The 16,083-nt window shown below is 40.0% G+C and overlaps 1 protein-coding gene across 1 annotated transcript in view; it reads right to left on the bottom strand.

Annotated features, from left to right (window-relative positions):
- Positions 1-16,083, bottom strand: part of LOC130921657 (adenosine receptor A1-like) — an 85,496-nt gene that overhangs the window by 57,513 nt on the left and 11,900 nt on the right. The gene's annotated exons all lie outside the window — the stretch shown is intronic.

Below are 16,083 nucleotides of genomic sequence, written 5' to 3' on the forward strand. Positions count from 1 at the left end.
CCCCTCGGGTAATGCCAATGCTCAACTCACGGCTTTAGCTCAACTCATGCCACGAGATAAAAAAACACAACAACTGCCGACAGCTGCAACAAAGTACATCTACATAATGTTACGGTAGATATCATTTATATAGGACTAGATGCAATATAGATTCGGTAGCGTAAGCAGCACATCTACAGAAAGCTAGATGCGGACGTTAGTAAACGGCCACCATCTTAAAGCAGTACACTTCCCTGCAAGGCTGTTGTAGCGAATCTTCCAAGCGAACCTAATTAACTTTTTATCTAAAATACTCCAAAATCGGAAAAAAATTGACTTGAATCTATCTTTAAAATAGTTTTTAAACTTTTACATGTCGAAAGTAGACAAAAGGGAAATTATGGAATAACAGGAGCAATTTTAACAACTTTAACGATTGATTCACAACATTAAATTAACTGAATGTAGTTTAAAGCTGCTGATACAGAATGGGGACTGGACTTTTTTTATTTACTGTTATTTTTATCTATTGGTTTACTGTTCTATGTTAACTTGATACTGAAATAGTAGTTTGGATTAGCCTGAAAGTATTTTTAAACAATTTTGGAACTAATGTACAAAACATTAAAAAAAAAAAAAAAAAAAAAAGTGCATCAATAATCGTTTTATAATCGAATCAGAGCCTCTGAATCGTAATCGTAATCGAATCGTTAGGTGCCCAAAGATTCCCAGCTCTAGTTATAGATATTAGAGCGCTTATTACACATATTCATTTTGACTTTTCTTTTTAACAAATTTGAAAAAAAGGTTTCATTAGGACCTTATTTTTCAAATTTTGGGATTCTCTGATAATTGCTTCATGTTGCAGGTATTTAAGGGTTAAACGCAAATTTTTTTAAAAACGTATTTTTTTCAAAATGCTACTTGTCGTATCATTTTTGACCAAATCACATCATTTAGACATGAAAAAATTCCGGGAGGGTAATGGGCATAAAAGTTGCATACAGAATTTTGAAAAAATTGGTTCCCCCAAAATTTGCCAAAAATTGTCCCATTCATTTCTAATGGGATTCCACTGACAGCAATTTATCGTATTGGCCCGAATATAAGATGGCCCTGTTTATAAGACGACCCCCTCTTTTTCAAGACTCAAGTTTGAAAAAAGATTTTTTGAACACCAAATCAATTTTTATACAGAAAATAATTACAGTACATCCGAACCAAATGATTATAAAAATATATTTGAGAGAAAAAGCATGTTATTTTGCCTCATTCAAATCTTAATATCTGAACATTTCAATATGTAAACTAAAGTGCACTCACATTCGTAAATAAAATGGCTTCTGGTTTTTGAAATGTAAATAAACCAATCTATTGTGATAAAACAACAAAATTGCAATAACTGCATTAACCATCAAGGTGAGGTCTAACTAACTGTAGTCTTGAAACAAATCTGAATAAGGAAAAACATTGCAGTAAAATAATGCAAACTGGTTAAACTAAAAAGAGTAGCTGAGATCTGTCATGACAGAACATCGCTTCAATTATGTCTGGCGCCATCTAGCGTTGTGAATGGGTATAATGTCTAGACCGCGAATATAACACGACCCCCTCTTTTTCAGTGTTATTTCAATGCATAAAACACCGTCTTATATTCGGGCTAATACGGTATGTCCAAATTTCCTATTCATTGCCATTTACATTGCGTTGACGCCAATGTACACAGATGCCATTGACATTCATGCACGTCCTTGCCAATGACGGCCATGTATGTCACCTGCACCACCAAATCCCGCAATCAGCTCTTCTTGACAGTCCAGAACAAATGGCAGACATCCCGTTTTGCCACAACGAACGCCGGACAACAAGAACAACCTGCGACTGAGAAGTGAACAGTCAGCACTCTTGTTGCCCTGACGACAGTAACGCCCGAATTCTCCTGTCCGATCAACAGCAGACAATAATCCTAAACAACGCCCAAACACATGCGTCTTCCGGACCACAGCCCGCCTCACCAGAGCCTTGAAAAGACCAAATGTTTACCTAACTGTTGTTATTTTTTTTCAGGTTTCTTTTGTTGATTTCTGATATGGTGATCCTGTAGCCAACTTTCCTCCTCGTCTGGGTCTATTTGCCGTTTTGCCTTGCTGTCTGATTGCTGTCATCTTGAAATAAATTGTCAACTTGTATTTCAAAGCCTTTTTCCAGCCTTTAAATTGAGTCATTACTCCGCTGCCAGGGACTCAAATCCTGCACTGCCAGACGTGACCCCCTGCTGAAGCCAGTACACGTCCAGGCCTGTCTGCGGTTCGCTAGAGAGCATTTGGATGATCCAGATAAGGACTTGGAGAATGTGTTATGGTCAGATGAAACCAAAATAGAACTTTTTGGTACAAACACAAGTTCACGTGTTTGGAGGATAAAGAATACTGAATTGCATCCGAAGAACACCATACCCACTGTGAAGCATGGGGGTGGAAACATCATGCTTTGGGGCTGTTTTTCTGCAAAGAGACTAGGATGACTGATCTGTGTAAAGGAAAGAATGAATGGGGCCATGTATCGAGAGATTTTGAGTGGAAATCTCTTTCCATCGGCAAGGGCATTGAAGATGAGACGTGGCTGGGTCTTTCAGCATGACAATGATCCCAAACACACAGCCAGGGCAACAAAGGAGTGGCTTCGTAAGAAGCATTTCAAGGTCCTGGAGTGGCCTAGCCAGTCTCCAGATCTTAACCCCATAGAAAATCTGTGGAGGGAGTTGAAAGTCCATGTTGCCCAACGACAACCCCAAAACATCACTGCTCTCGAAAGGATCTGCATGGAGGAATGGGCCAAAATACCAGCAACAGTGTGTGAAAAGCTTCTGAAGAGTTACAGAAAACGTTCGGCCTCTGTTATTGCCAACAAAGGGTAGATAACAAAGTATTGAGATGAACTTTTGGTATTGAGCAAATACTTATTTTCCACCATGATTTGCAAATAAATTCTTTAAAAATCAAACAAGGTGATTTTCTGTTTTTGTTTTCCACATTCAGTCTCTCATGGTTGAGGTTTACCCATGTTGACAATTACAGGCCTCTAACATTTTCAAGTGAGAGAACTTGTTGCCTGGCACAGCCAGACTGTTCTCCCTGTGTTTTTCAAACACTGAGAGTATAGTCAGGGACCCAGCCCATTAACGGCCTCTCGAGCAAGTACAAAATCAATCGACAAATCAAATTCGTTTATTTGCGTGACGTGTTCTTAACGAGCAACGTCACTCTTCCGCGTCGGAAGTCGTCTCCACAACAACACAGATGGCGAACAGGAGAGCCCAGAATATGTTCCAATCCACGGTAAGATCAGTTTTAAATTACCAAAAACACATTGACACAAGTCATTGACAGCAGTCTGTCTCGCGCTAGCCATGTTGAATAAACTCCGCTGTCCTCGTATGTTTACTTCCGCGCACAAGTCCCTTGTCCCGCCCGTCGCTGATTGGTCCACTACGTTGTCTGTTTGCTGTGGCTTGCTCCACCCTGGAAATTTTGTCTGCTTAATGGTGGCCAGACTCAATATACCCTACCCACGTGACGTCACAACTCCTTCCTCCTGACTGGTGCCGCCCAATTGTCCGTCAACACATCATGTTTACCTGTTACGCCTACGTACATTCCTCCTATTTACGACGTGTTTTTCTGCTCGTTAACATTAATAATCAAAATGGTGAAGGCGTGTGTGGCGGTCGGTTGCAATAACAGAGAAGATAGACGGAGAAGACGGAGAGACTTGAAGTTCTACCGGATTCCGAGAGACCCGGAGAGAAGAGAGCGAGATGGGCTGCTGCAATTCGACGAGAAAACTGGGCTCCAAACGATTACCACAGATTATGTAGTAGTCATTTTATATCTGGTAAGATGCATTTAATAAATATTTAGAGGGTTTTGGGCTGACAACCACAATTAAGATCATTGCTAGGTTAATCGCCGACAACATACACGTATGTATGTAGTGAGAGTGCTATCGCTAAACCATATAAACATTAAAAACTCCATTGACAAACGACATGAAATACATTAGACTTGACAGTGGATGTTAGCAATAACAAAAGATTTTGAATTGAAAATTTCGTAACTCACCTTTCCAAGCACAAGATAGATTCCTGCCGAATTTTCGTGGACGAGGACCTGTTTCACCCAACCAGCAACGAAGTATTTATAAGCCTCCAAGCTCTTAAAGTTTTTCAAACTTTCGTGAGAATAGGCTGATTTTGTGTGGACAAGATAGTTGTACATATCAGGGTAGCTAGCAGATGTCAGGCAAATACGGCGGAGACAGCGGGTTGAAAAACATCGATTTAGGCATCAAATATGGATCTGGCGAATGGATAAACTGAAGCTTTTTATGCAACGCATCAAGTGAGTTTACGGCATCCGAAAGCACCGGGTCTTCCATGAAATGCATTATAAATTGCTCGATCAATTGAGACCATTGATAATACAGACACAAAATGACGGACAAGGGGGCGGAACCATACAGCGAGCATGTGATTTTGTGACGTCGGTGGGTAGGGTCTATAGCTGGAACAGCGGTGAGTCTGGAGTACCAGGCTAGAGAACTTGCACAATTAGTGGTTGACTAAATACTTATTTGCCCCACTGTATGTCACTATTTGTAAGATTGCCAACAGCCTCGGGTTGACAGGTATATTTTCGTTCGTCTTATAGATTTTATGATGAACTACCACTTGTGACTTCAGTGACAGAAAATATTTCAGTGTGCTGATGTACTAATGTACACATAATAACGCCACTGTTCAGGCTAAATTTACATTGAAGAAGTGTGCCCCCCCCCCCCCCCCCCCCCAAAAAAAATGAAATGCTCCCCTGTAATTTCTTTCTGCAGCTGGGTCTGGCTGTAACCATTATAGTTTCGCTAGCTAGCTGCAGCCAATGCCACTCTTACCTCTTAAGCATCACCAAACAAAGGAATTAGCTACGTATTGACACCTACTGATATGGAAGAGTACTGCATGTTTACCCAAACATTGGACAACACAGACCCTAAGCAACGGTACAGTAGTGTGCCGCGGCACAGCGGTTGAAAAACACTGGCTGTTTATTCCAATAACATTTAAATCGACAATATTCCTGCAGAATAAAAATTGTGATCAGATAGAAGTAGAACTACATGATAGGTCTCCGTCGGACTTTCTATCACAAAGGGTACACGTAAATGTCATCAACTAAATGTCACTTTGACAGCTGATAAGCTAAGTGCATTTTTGACATTCACCGTGTTGCAGTCAGACAGAGCCCTATAAAGTCCACTAATGATCTTATTAGATTAGTTCAAATGGAACAAGATGGATTCTTAAAAGTCCCACATGAGGAGGCTGTCCTATGAAAAAGAAAGCATTATATGTCAAGTGATACCCTCCAGCAGATGTAGCTTTTATGGTGGAATCAGATAATGTCTTTGAAATGGCAAAGCTAGGGTAGAGAGTTTTAGAACAAAGAATAAGGTCTGCTCATAAAAATAACTGAATAAACCCTCCATCATTGATTTATTAATCTCATATGATTGTTTACCGAAACTACCATTTACTTTGACTCTGTCTTTTTTTCCTGAAGCTTTAAAGGTGTTTTGTGCACTGTATACCCTTAGAAGAACTTGACATTTCAAAACAACCTATTTCTCTTGAATTTTAAGGTTTTGATGAAACACTTTTTAAAATCAAACCTGTCCTGTTCAGCTGCTTAGACAGGGAGAATAGAAATTTGAGTGTCCTTATGGTGTGAACAGTTTTAATGTATCACTTGTTAGTTGGGTATACCTCCATTGTGGTTGTTCATGACGTTTTATTTATTAGGAGAAATCAGTAAACAGAAAGAAGTATGGGGGACAGTAAGGAAGCAGTGTTGTTTTTGGCAGCCTTTTTAGTCTTAGTCTTTTGGACAATAACACTTATTAGTCTTAGTCATATTTGAGTCATCTCGAAAAGTGTTTGTCTTCAACTTGTTTTTGTTGATGAAAATCAGGACTAATTTAATATAGTTTTGGTCGACGTTTATGTGGAATGTTTTTTTTTTTTTTTTGCAATGTGGCAAAATGGATTTTGCCATGCGGCTTTTTTATTTTTTTTTTGCCATGTGGCTTTTTTTTTTTTTTTTTTTTTTGCCATGTGGCACTGTTTTGCAATGTGGCAAAATGGATTTTGCCACGTGGCATTTTTAAAAAATCCAAAAATAATAAATAAACAAAGGATTCTAACTATTTCAAATGAACATTGACAGACGAGCAACTATTGTGAGCAGGGCAGAGACCGAAAAGTTGTGGTTGCCGTGTGGCATTTTTTTTGCCATGAGGCAAAATGGATTTTGCCATGTGGCATAATGGATTTTGCCATGTGGCATTTTTTTCTGCCATGTGGCAAAATGGATTTTGCCATGTGGCATTGTTTTGCAATGTGGTAAAATAGATTTTGCCATGTGGCATTTTTTGCCATGTGACATTTTTTGCCATGAAGCAAAATGGATTTTGCCGTGTGGCATTTTTTTGCAATGTGGCGAAATGGATTTTGCCATGTGGCCTTTGTTTTTTGTTTTTTTTTTTTGTTTTTTTGCCGTGTGACATTTTTTTGCTATGTGGCAAAATGGATTTTGCATGTGGCATTTTTTTGCAATGTGGCAGAATGGATTTTGCCATGTGGCATTCTTTGCCATGTGACATTTTTTGCCATGTGGCAAAATGGATTATGCCATGTAGCTTTTTTTTGCCATGTGGCAAAATGGATTTTGCCGTGTGGCTTTTTTTGCAATGTGGCAGAATGGATTTTGCCGTGTGGCATTTTTTGCCATGTGACATTTTTTGCCATGTGGCAAAATGGATTTTGCCATGTAGCTTTTTTTTGCCTTGTGGCAAAATGGATTTTGCCATGTGGCATTTTTTTGCAATGTGGCGAAATGGATTTTGCCATGTGGCATTTGTTTTTTTGTTTTTTGCCATGTGACATTTTTTTGCTAATTGGCAAAATGGATTTTGCCATGTGGCATTGTTTTGCAATGTGGCAGAATGGATTTTACCATGTGACATTGTTTGCCATGTGGCAGAATTGATTTTGCCATATGGCATTTTTTGCCATCGGGCAAAGGGCCACATGGCAAAAAAAATGCCACATGACAAAATCCATTTTGCCTAATGGCAAAAAATAAAGCCACATGGCAAAATCCATTTTCCATTGGTGGTGAAATGTGAGCTAGACTCCTGTGCTGATTTACTGAAGCAATTTCACCCACCGCCACAACCCCCCAACCGACGCAGTCCAATACAGGACTCCATTGACCCACTAGGCCAGAAGCAGGAAGGGATCCCCACCTGGAGGCGGCGAAACCCCGCCGCCGTCCAGCCGGCGATCCGAGCCGGCTCCCAACGAGGATGCCCGGTTAGAAAAAATAGAGAGAGCCGGAATCAGGAAAACACAGAGAGGTTGCCATAGGGCAGCTTGGGACCAGAGTCCCAACCCCCTGTACCCCCGCAACTGACAGCCCAGACGAAGAAGAGGCTCTGCCCCTGATCTTAGCCTTGCTAAATAATTTTCTTGGTTGACATTCCCTATGCTCTTACAATTTTTGTGTAGAGTCGCTGAGACGTCTAAGAAGGAAACAGAACAGCAAGTGAAATGACATTTTTGTTGTTGTACCATTATAATTCTGTTGAATTGTATGCATAAATTGCCAACCCACAGTCCAAACTGTTGTTTTTACATAAACACATGCGCTCCTCAACAGACAACCATCTCTGCTGTCAAGGAATTGTTAAATGTCATTCATACGGTTCTAAAAATAAGCCAATTGTTACCTCAAGTGCTGTCTGTCAATGTGGCGTACACTTTGCATGTTGTCTGCATTGTGATGCGGAAACTGACTGACTGCTCCTCTCTGAGGGAGTCCTTTAAGACGTCCTAGCTTCAGTTGATTTCACTGTTTCTACAGTCACAAATTGAATTGACCCATCTCAGTGAGCGTCTGGGCTAAAAATTTAATTGACACTGAAAGGATGAGGTTACTAAATTTCATCATGAACTGTTGCTGAAGATCAGGCATGGGAGCAAAGGATTAAAGCCGACACTACGATTAATTCTGTGCAGATAGCAGCTTGTTTTTGTCCTTAATATAATCCAATAATGGGAAACACTGACCCCAATCCCAATACAGTGGTACATCAAGATACGAAATGAACTAGGCCTGCAAGCAGGACTGAACGGGCACACACAATTTCGGCGGCACGCAGCTCAGGGTGATGACAGATCGTCCCAGTCTCATCATCGCATGAGAAACTAACCTGTGCTGGAAACTCGCCTCTTTTTTTGTGTGGAACCTGTTTTGTGTTGTGGGTATAGCTGACAGAGATGTTTTTGTATATCTTGAGATGATAAATACATTCACACACCTAGGTGAAAATACCCCTATTGAAGCGGGTTCTACAAAAAAGGAGGCGCTACTGAGCTGTGCAGCTACGCCCTTATTCAAAACGAAAACAAATCTTCTAATTGGGCCAATTCGACCACGTGTGCCAAATTTCATGGCTGTATAAGCTTCCTAGGTCCCTGAAGAAACTTCCTTTAATGGCAAACAAAGGGTTGTCTCGGTAACAGTCAGAGACGTGGACATGTGTAACGGGTACACGCAGGTCCATTGTGGAGCGTGGAAACCTCCCTGCCGATTCATTCATGTAAGGACGCTAATGGCTACGCTGTTGGCTCGAGCTTTATTGGCGCAGTGGTTACCGTCATTGCCTGCCAAGTGGAAGTGTCGTGGCATGCGGGTTCGCTTCCCGGCCTGGTCAGAGGTGGGAGCGGAACGCGGGGCGGCGCTGACACACCGGTTACAATGGTGCCGTGACCCGGATTGGCAGCGAAGGTTTCGGGGCGAGTGTAACGGGTACACGCAGGTCCGTTGTGGAGCGTGGAAACCTCCCTGCCGATTCCTTCATGTAAGGACGCTAAAGGCTGCGCCATTGGCTCGAGCTTTATAGGCGCAGTGGTTACCGTCCTTGCCTGCCGATTGGAAGCGTCGTGGCGTGCGGGTTCGCGGCCTGGTCAGAGGTGGGAGCGGAACCCGGGGCGGCGCTGACACACCGGTTACACATGGGCCTTAAAATGTAGTGTTACAAAACGTCTTGTAACTACACTGACCAACCGGAAAGGTGTTGGACATTGTTGGAGGCAGTCTTTCAGGTCCTCCGCGTGTTCGTTTTCAATTCAGGTGAGACGGCTAGACTGGATTGTTAAATGAAGACTGGAGGCAAGAGATCAATACTGCACAGTTTTAATTTCAGAAATTTCTGGGTGCATTTAGTTACAGAACAAGCCGTGTAGAGAAATGCATACTAAACAGAGGGCTTGGCCTTCCTTATATACAGATAAGGAGGTGTTTCTGGAACGTTTGGTGATTAGCTCTTCCTGCAAATCTTGCAAAATAGCTCATGAGCCTTGCTGCGCCGGCAGTTAAAAGTCCATGATTATCTGAGGCAAAACTATCAGCAGTTTCTGTGACAAACAACTCCATTTACGGTCATGCTTGCAAGCATATCAGAAGATTGCATTAGGCGAGATGCATTCTGACGTTAACATGTATAAGTTAAATGAGTGACGCAAAAACGTATGGTTTGGCAAAACCTTGCCCATTCATTACTCATGGCCAAAATTAGTCAAAAGTTTTTCCCGTTCATTTCTAAGGGCTAAAATTTCCCATTCATTGCCAATGGCTCTATTCGCCATCCATTTCAATGGCACCAAAACCCAACCGACAGCGGTGTATCTGCTGGGTGTCGCCTGGTCTGGCGGGGGACCCTGCCATGCCTTGGGTTTGGTGGGCCGTTGGGGCTGCTGTGTCGTGCCGTGCGCTTTGGGGGGCTGCGGCTGTGGCTCGTGGGCCGGGTGGGGAGACGAGGGTGGGCATGGGGTTGGTGGTGCGTCACCTCTTCCCATTCCTGAAGGCCGGCCGATGGGACCACCCTGGATCCCGGGGGGGGGGGGGGGGGCTCCTTTGCTGCTGGGCTGCGGGAGGAGGGAATCCCGCCGTCCCTCCCCGGGCTGAATGGGTGGGGACCATGGCCCTGGGGTGGCGCCCGCTCCTCTGCGTGGCTGTCGCGCGTTTGGTGGGGATCGTGCGCGGCTGGATGTGATTAGGCGCGCTCGGATGGGGGGGCCCCGGTGCCAGGATTGGCGATGGGGCGGCGTAGGGTCGGTTGCTGATGGGCTTACACTCACAAGGGATTCACACGATTACTGGTTTCTAGATCACACAGCTGATTTGTGTACAATCCACCCCTCCCAATCACTTAGCTTATTGACTCCCCCTCCCCTAATTTCCCTGGTCAACAGTCTCCCCACATGGTGTCAATCAGAAATACATCTAGCTGACGATAGCCCCAACATATTCATTTAGTGTAGTCGTTCAATGTATTTTTTGTTGTTTTTTGTGTTTCTTCTGTCTCTTTCTCCTTCTTTTCTTCTGTTCCTCCATAACCCTTTCCTGTTCGCTGCTTTGTCATAATAAACGAAGTAAGTTGAATGATCACAATGGGAGTATGTCGTACTCTCAATGTGAAACATTACAACTGTTCAGACCAGCCAGACACTTAGCCTTACATTCTCCACGTCAAACAGCTAAACAGGACAGGTTTAAAAAACTTTTTTTCTTTCCAATAGTGGCGTGAACATAAAATGTTAGGCTATAGGAAAATGTGATTATATGCTATAGCTGAGACCACAAGAGAGACCACAGCATCCAAATGGTCAAAAGTATTCCTCCAAACTGTACGGCCGCAGCAAACCTTGTCGCCCCACTTGGGTCAAAGCAGCATGCTTGTTAGCGAGTTTGCTCCTTTATGAAGCTTCCCCCCTAATGAGGTCCACTAAACTCTGTGTCCAGTCAACCAAGACTCCAACTGAGATCTCTCATTTGCGTTCCCTGGCTTTCACCCTCATTCCCCTCCCAAATTCTTTCGATCACGTCACATCAAAGTATCAGACAGAACATCAGTAGGAATTTCCAAACGCGGTTGGGACACGAGTTTTTTTGCACATTTTTTCATTTGTAAATGGTAAATATCGCACGCAAGTTTCTTTGATACTTTCATGTATTTGTACTCATTCCAGGAGGCCATAACACTTCTCATTCATCTTGACTTACTTTCTTTTTTTCCGAAAAAACAAAAACAACAGTTTGCTCTGTTGCACTTCAAAATAAAAGCACTTCATGTCAAATCTCTAGCTATGGAGCCCCTGATGGGACATCGACAGAAATAAAATAAATTTAAGCAATCCTGTGCGCACCAGATTGTTTCTAGCTCGCACCAAAAACTGGTAAAGATTAGCATTATATTGCACTTAAGCTAGCAGACTTTTGCTATGCAACTTAGCCAATTGTTACTTAATTGTCTAACTTGCATAGCAAAAGTCCACTAGCATCAATGCTACTGTATATAACGCTAATGTTTACAACAATTGGCTAACATGCATGACAAAAGTCCGCTAGCTTAAATGATATATTTCGATTTTCTTTGTTTTTACGTTCTATTGAGTTAATGGGATTTTTATGATCTTCATGTGATGTAAAGCACTTTGAATTGCCTTCTGTTGAATTGTGCTGTATAAACAAATTTGTCTTGCCTAAATAATGCTAAGGTATACGACAATTGGCTAACTTGCATAGGAAAAGTGCACTAGCTTAAATGCTTTAAATTGCTAATCTTTACAAAAATTGGCTAACTCACATAGCGAAAGTCCGCTAGCTTAATGGCAAAATGGATTTTGGTATGTGGCATTTTAATTGTTTTTGTTATGTGGCAAAATGACTTTTGGCATGTGGCTTTTATTTTATTTTATTTTATTTTATTTTGGTATGTGACATTTTTTGGTATATGGCAAAATGGGTTTTGGTATATGGAATTTATATTTGGTATTAGGCATTTTTTTGGTATGTGGCAAAATGATTTTTGGTATATGGCATTTTTTTCGTATATGGCAAAATGGTTTTTGGTATGTGGCAAAATTGATTTTTTATGCGGCAAAATGGTTTTTGGTATATGGCATTTTTTTGGTATGTGGCAAAATAGTTTTTGGTATGTGGCAAATGATTTTGGTATGTGGCATTTTTTTTTGTATGTGGCATTTTTTTGGTATGTGGCAAAATGACTTGGCATGTGGCATGATTTGGGGGGGTGGCAAAATGGATTTTGGTATGTGGCCTTTTTTGGTGTATGGCAAAATGGATTTTTGTATATGGCATCTTTTGGTATAGGGCAAAATGGATTTTGATATATGGCATTTTTATTTGGTATTAGGCATTTTTTTGGTATGTGGCTAAATGGATTTTGGTATGTGGCATTTTTTTTGGTATGTGGCATTTTTGGTATGTGGCAAAATGACTTGGCATGTGGCATTTTTTGGGGGGGTGGCAAAATGGATTTTTGTATGTGGCATTTTTTTGGTATATGGCAAAATGGATTTTGGTATATGGCATTTTTTTGGCATATGGCAAAATGGATTTTGGTATATGGCATTTTTTTGGTATATGGCAAAATGGGTTTGGTATATGCCATTTTTATTTAGTATTAGGCATTTTTTTGGTATGTGGCAAAATGGTTTTTGATATATGGGATTTTTTATCCGTATGTGGCAAAATGGTTTTTGGTATGTGGCACAATTGATTTTTTATGTGGCAAAATGGTTTTTTGTATATGGCATTTTTTTTTTTGGTATGGGGCATCTTTTTGGTATGTGGCAAAATGACTTGGCATGTGGCATTTTTTTGGGGGGGTGGCAAAATGGATTTTGGTATGTGGCATTTTTTTGGTATATGGCAAAATGGATTTTGGTATATGGCATTTTCATTTGGTATGTGGCATTTTTTGTATGAGGCAAAATGGCTTTGGTATATGGCTTTTTTTTTTTTTTTTTTTTTTTTTTTTTTTTTTATATTGTATTGTTTTTGTTATATGGCATTTTTGCAGGCTATGCACATTCATGCCATTGATGGCTATGCACGTCCAAATATTCCATTTATTTTGAATGGGAGAAAAATGTGTGGCTGCGATTTTTGACCATACACTTACCATTACATCACATTGACATTCAACGGGCACCCAAATAAGGTCATGCCATTGACGGCAAAAGAGTGAGTGCAAGAGAACATGTGACCTATAATGAGATTTGCAGGAAAGCAAGAAGTATGTAGTTGTTTTCCTTTTCTTTTAGTTGGCGGGTAAGGTTACTTGTAAATCTTTTTTCCCCCTTTTTCCTGAACCCAAGGGATATTTAAGGAAAGCAAACATGAGGAGTTTGTAAATAGGGTTTGTGGCTGAGTTTTCTAATCCTATTTAAGAATTATTCATTTCCTCTAATACTCATAATGCTTTACAGGGGATTAATGTTGCAATTAGTCAACATGGCAAATTCTATTCGTATCAAAGCACATCACTTTCCAGCACTATCGGCTTGGACGTTTTCTGAATTACAAGCTAAAATCAAATATGAGGGACTCAACTATGGAGGTAGATTTGTGTCTTTATTATTCAATCCAAAAAAAAAAAGTTGCTTCAATCAAATAAAAAGTTGCTTCAATCAAAATATATATTTTCAATCGAAGAAAAAGTCACTTCAATAAAAAAAAAAAAGTTTTTATATAAATAAATTAGATAATCAAAAAATATATTTGAAAACTATTTTTCTTTGAATTCTTTGAATCTTTTTTTTTTTAAGTCAAGTTTTTTTTTTCTTTAATTGAAACAACATTTTTGATTGAAGTCATGTAATTGTGCATTTGGGCATTTTGGCTAGGACATTTGTGTCTTTATTATTCAATCAAAAAATAAGTTGCTTCAAACAAAAATATATATATATATTTTCAAAAGAAAAATGAATCAAAACATTTTAAAAAAGTCAAACGTAGAAAAAAAGGTTTGAATGTGAAAAAATATTTGAGACTAGGGATAGGACATTTGTGTCCAAATCATTCAATCGCAATAAAAGTTGCTCTAATCAAAAAACTATTTTTAATCAAAGAAAAAAATCATTTGCAAAAATATTTTTTTGACAATTTTTTTTTTGAAATATATATTTTTATTGAAGTGTAACTTTTTTTGAAAAGCAAAAAGTTTTAAACTCTTTTTTTTTTTAAGGTGGAAAAAGTTTTGAACACACTTTTTTTCTAATTTTTCTTTTGAAAATATATATATTTTTTGTTTGAAGCAACTTAATTTTTGATTGCATTATAAAGACAAATGTCCTAGCCAAAATGTGGTCCAAACGCAAAATTACATGACTTCAATCAAAAATGTTGTTACAATAAAAAAAGTTTTAAAAAAAACTTAAATTAAAAAAAAAAAAAAAATTAAACCAATTAAAGAAAAATAGTTTTCAAATATATTTTTGGGAGTTTCAAATTTATTTTAGCATTTAAACACTTTTTTTTTAATTGAAGTGACTTTTTCTTCAATTGCAAATACATATTTTGATTGAAGCAACTTTTTTTTGATTGAATAATAAAGACACAAATCTAACTCCATACTCAACAAGGGACTCTTACAAAGCCATGTAATATCAGACCAGTAGTGGCGGGATAGACTTCCAAATAAATGGACTCTCACAGCAAAGCTGCGTAGAGTAGTAACTTTTACTTCAACAACCGACAGGTTGCTACCAAAAGCTTCCACTATAGACCCTACTCACCTACGTCACAAAATGACGTGTCGCTGTATCCGGCCGCCATATTGTACCTATTTTTTAGACCAGAGGTGTCCAAACTATTCCACATAGGGCCGCAGTGGGTGCTGGATTTCATTCCTACTAAATAAGACAACATCTTCGCACCAATCTGGTGTCTCACAAGTGTAATCAGTTGACTGCAGTCAGGTGCAGCTTGTTTTAGCACAAACTTCATTGGTTAAACCGTCTGTGCTCGATTGGTATGAAGAAAAACCAGGACCCACAGCGGCCCTTTAGGACAGGTTTGGACACCCATGTTTTAGACCTATTCTCATTGTTTTCAATTAGTCGAGCAAGTTATAGAGCAATTCATGGAAGCCCCGGTGTTATCTGATGCTGTAAACTCATTGGATGCGTTGCATAAAAGGCGTTACGTGGAAAAGCTTCAGTTTATCCATTCGCCAGATCCGTATTTGATGCCTAAATCGATGTTTTTCGACCCGCTGGCTTCGCCGTATTTGCCTGACATCTGCTAGCTACCCTGAACTGTACAACTATTTTGTCCACACAAAATCAGCCTATTCTCACAAAGTCTGAAAAACTTTAAGAGCTTGGAGGCTTATAAATGCTACGTTGCTGGTTGGGTGAAACAGGTCCTCGTACAAGAAAATTCAGCAGGAATCTTGTGCTCGGAAGGTGAGTTACGAAATTTTCAATTCAAAATCTTTTGTTCTTGCTAACGTCCACTGTCAAGTCTAATGTATTTCATGTCATTTGTCAATGGAGCTAGGGCTTTTAATGTTTATATGGTTTAGCGATAGCACTCTCGCTACATACATATATAATATGTAATAAATATGAAGTGCGATAGCACTACTCCAGATTGTCCCTAGTTTAATTTATTTTTTGGCTTTTGACCTCAATAGTGAAATTGTAAATTAATTGTATGACAACTGTCTTATTATCCCCTTATAATTATATATTTTCAGGTAGTTCATTCACAATGTCTGAGTGTATGTTGTCGGCGATTAGCCTAGCAATGATCTTAATTGTGGTTGTCAGCCCAAAACCCTCTAAATATATATTAAATGCATCTTACCAGATATAAAATGACTACTACATAATCTGTGGTAATCGTTTGGAGCCCAGTTTTCTCGTCGAATTGCAGCAGCCCATCTCGCTCTCCTCACCGGGTCTCTCGGAATCCGGTAGAACTTCAAGTCTCTCCGTCTATCGTCTCTGTTTTTGCAACCGACCGCCACACACGACGTCACCAATTTGATTATTAATGTTAATGAGAAGAAAAACACGCCATAATAGGAGGAATTTACGAAGCGCTAATGCATTAACATGACGAGTATACAGACAACATGGTGCGGGGGCGTGGCTGTGACGTCACATGAGTAGGG

This window comes from Corythoichthys intestinalis, chromosome 9, assembly GCF_030265065.1.
Source record: "Corythoichthys intestinalis isolate RoL2023-P3 chromosome 9, ASM3026506v1, whole genome shotgun sequence".
In the NCBI taxonomy this organism is placed as follows: Eukaryota; Metazoa; Chordata; class Actinopteri; order Syngnathiformes; family Syngnathidae; genus Corythoichthys; species Corythoichthys intestinalis.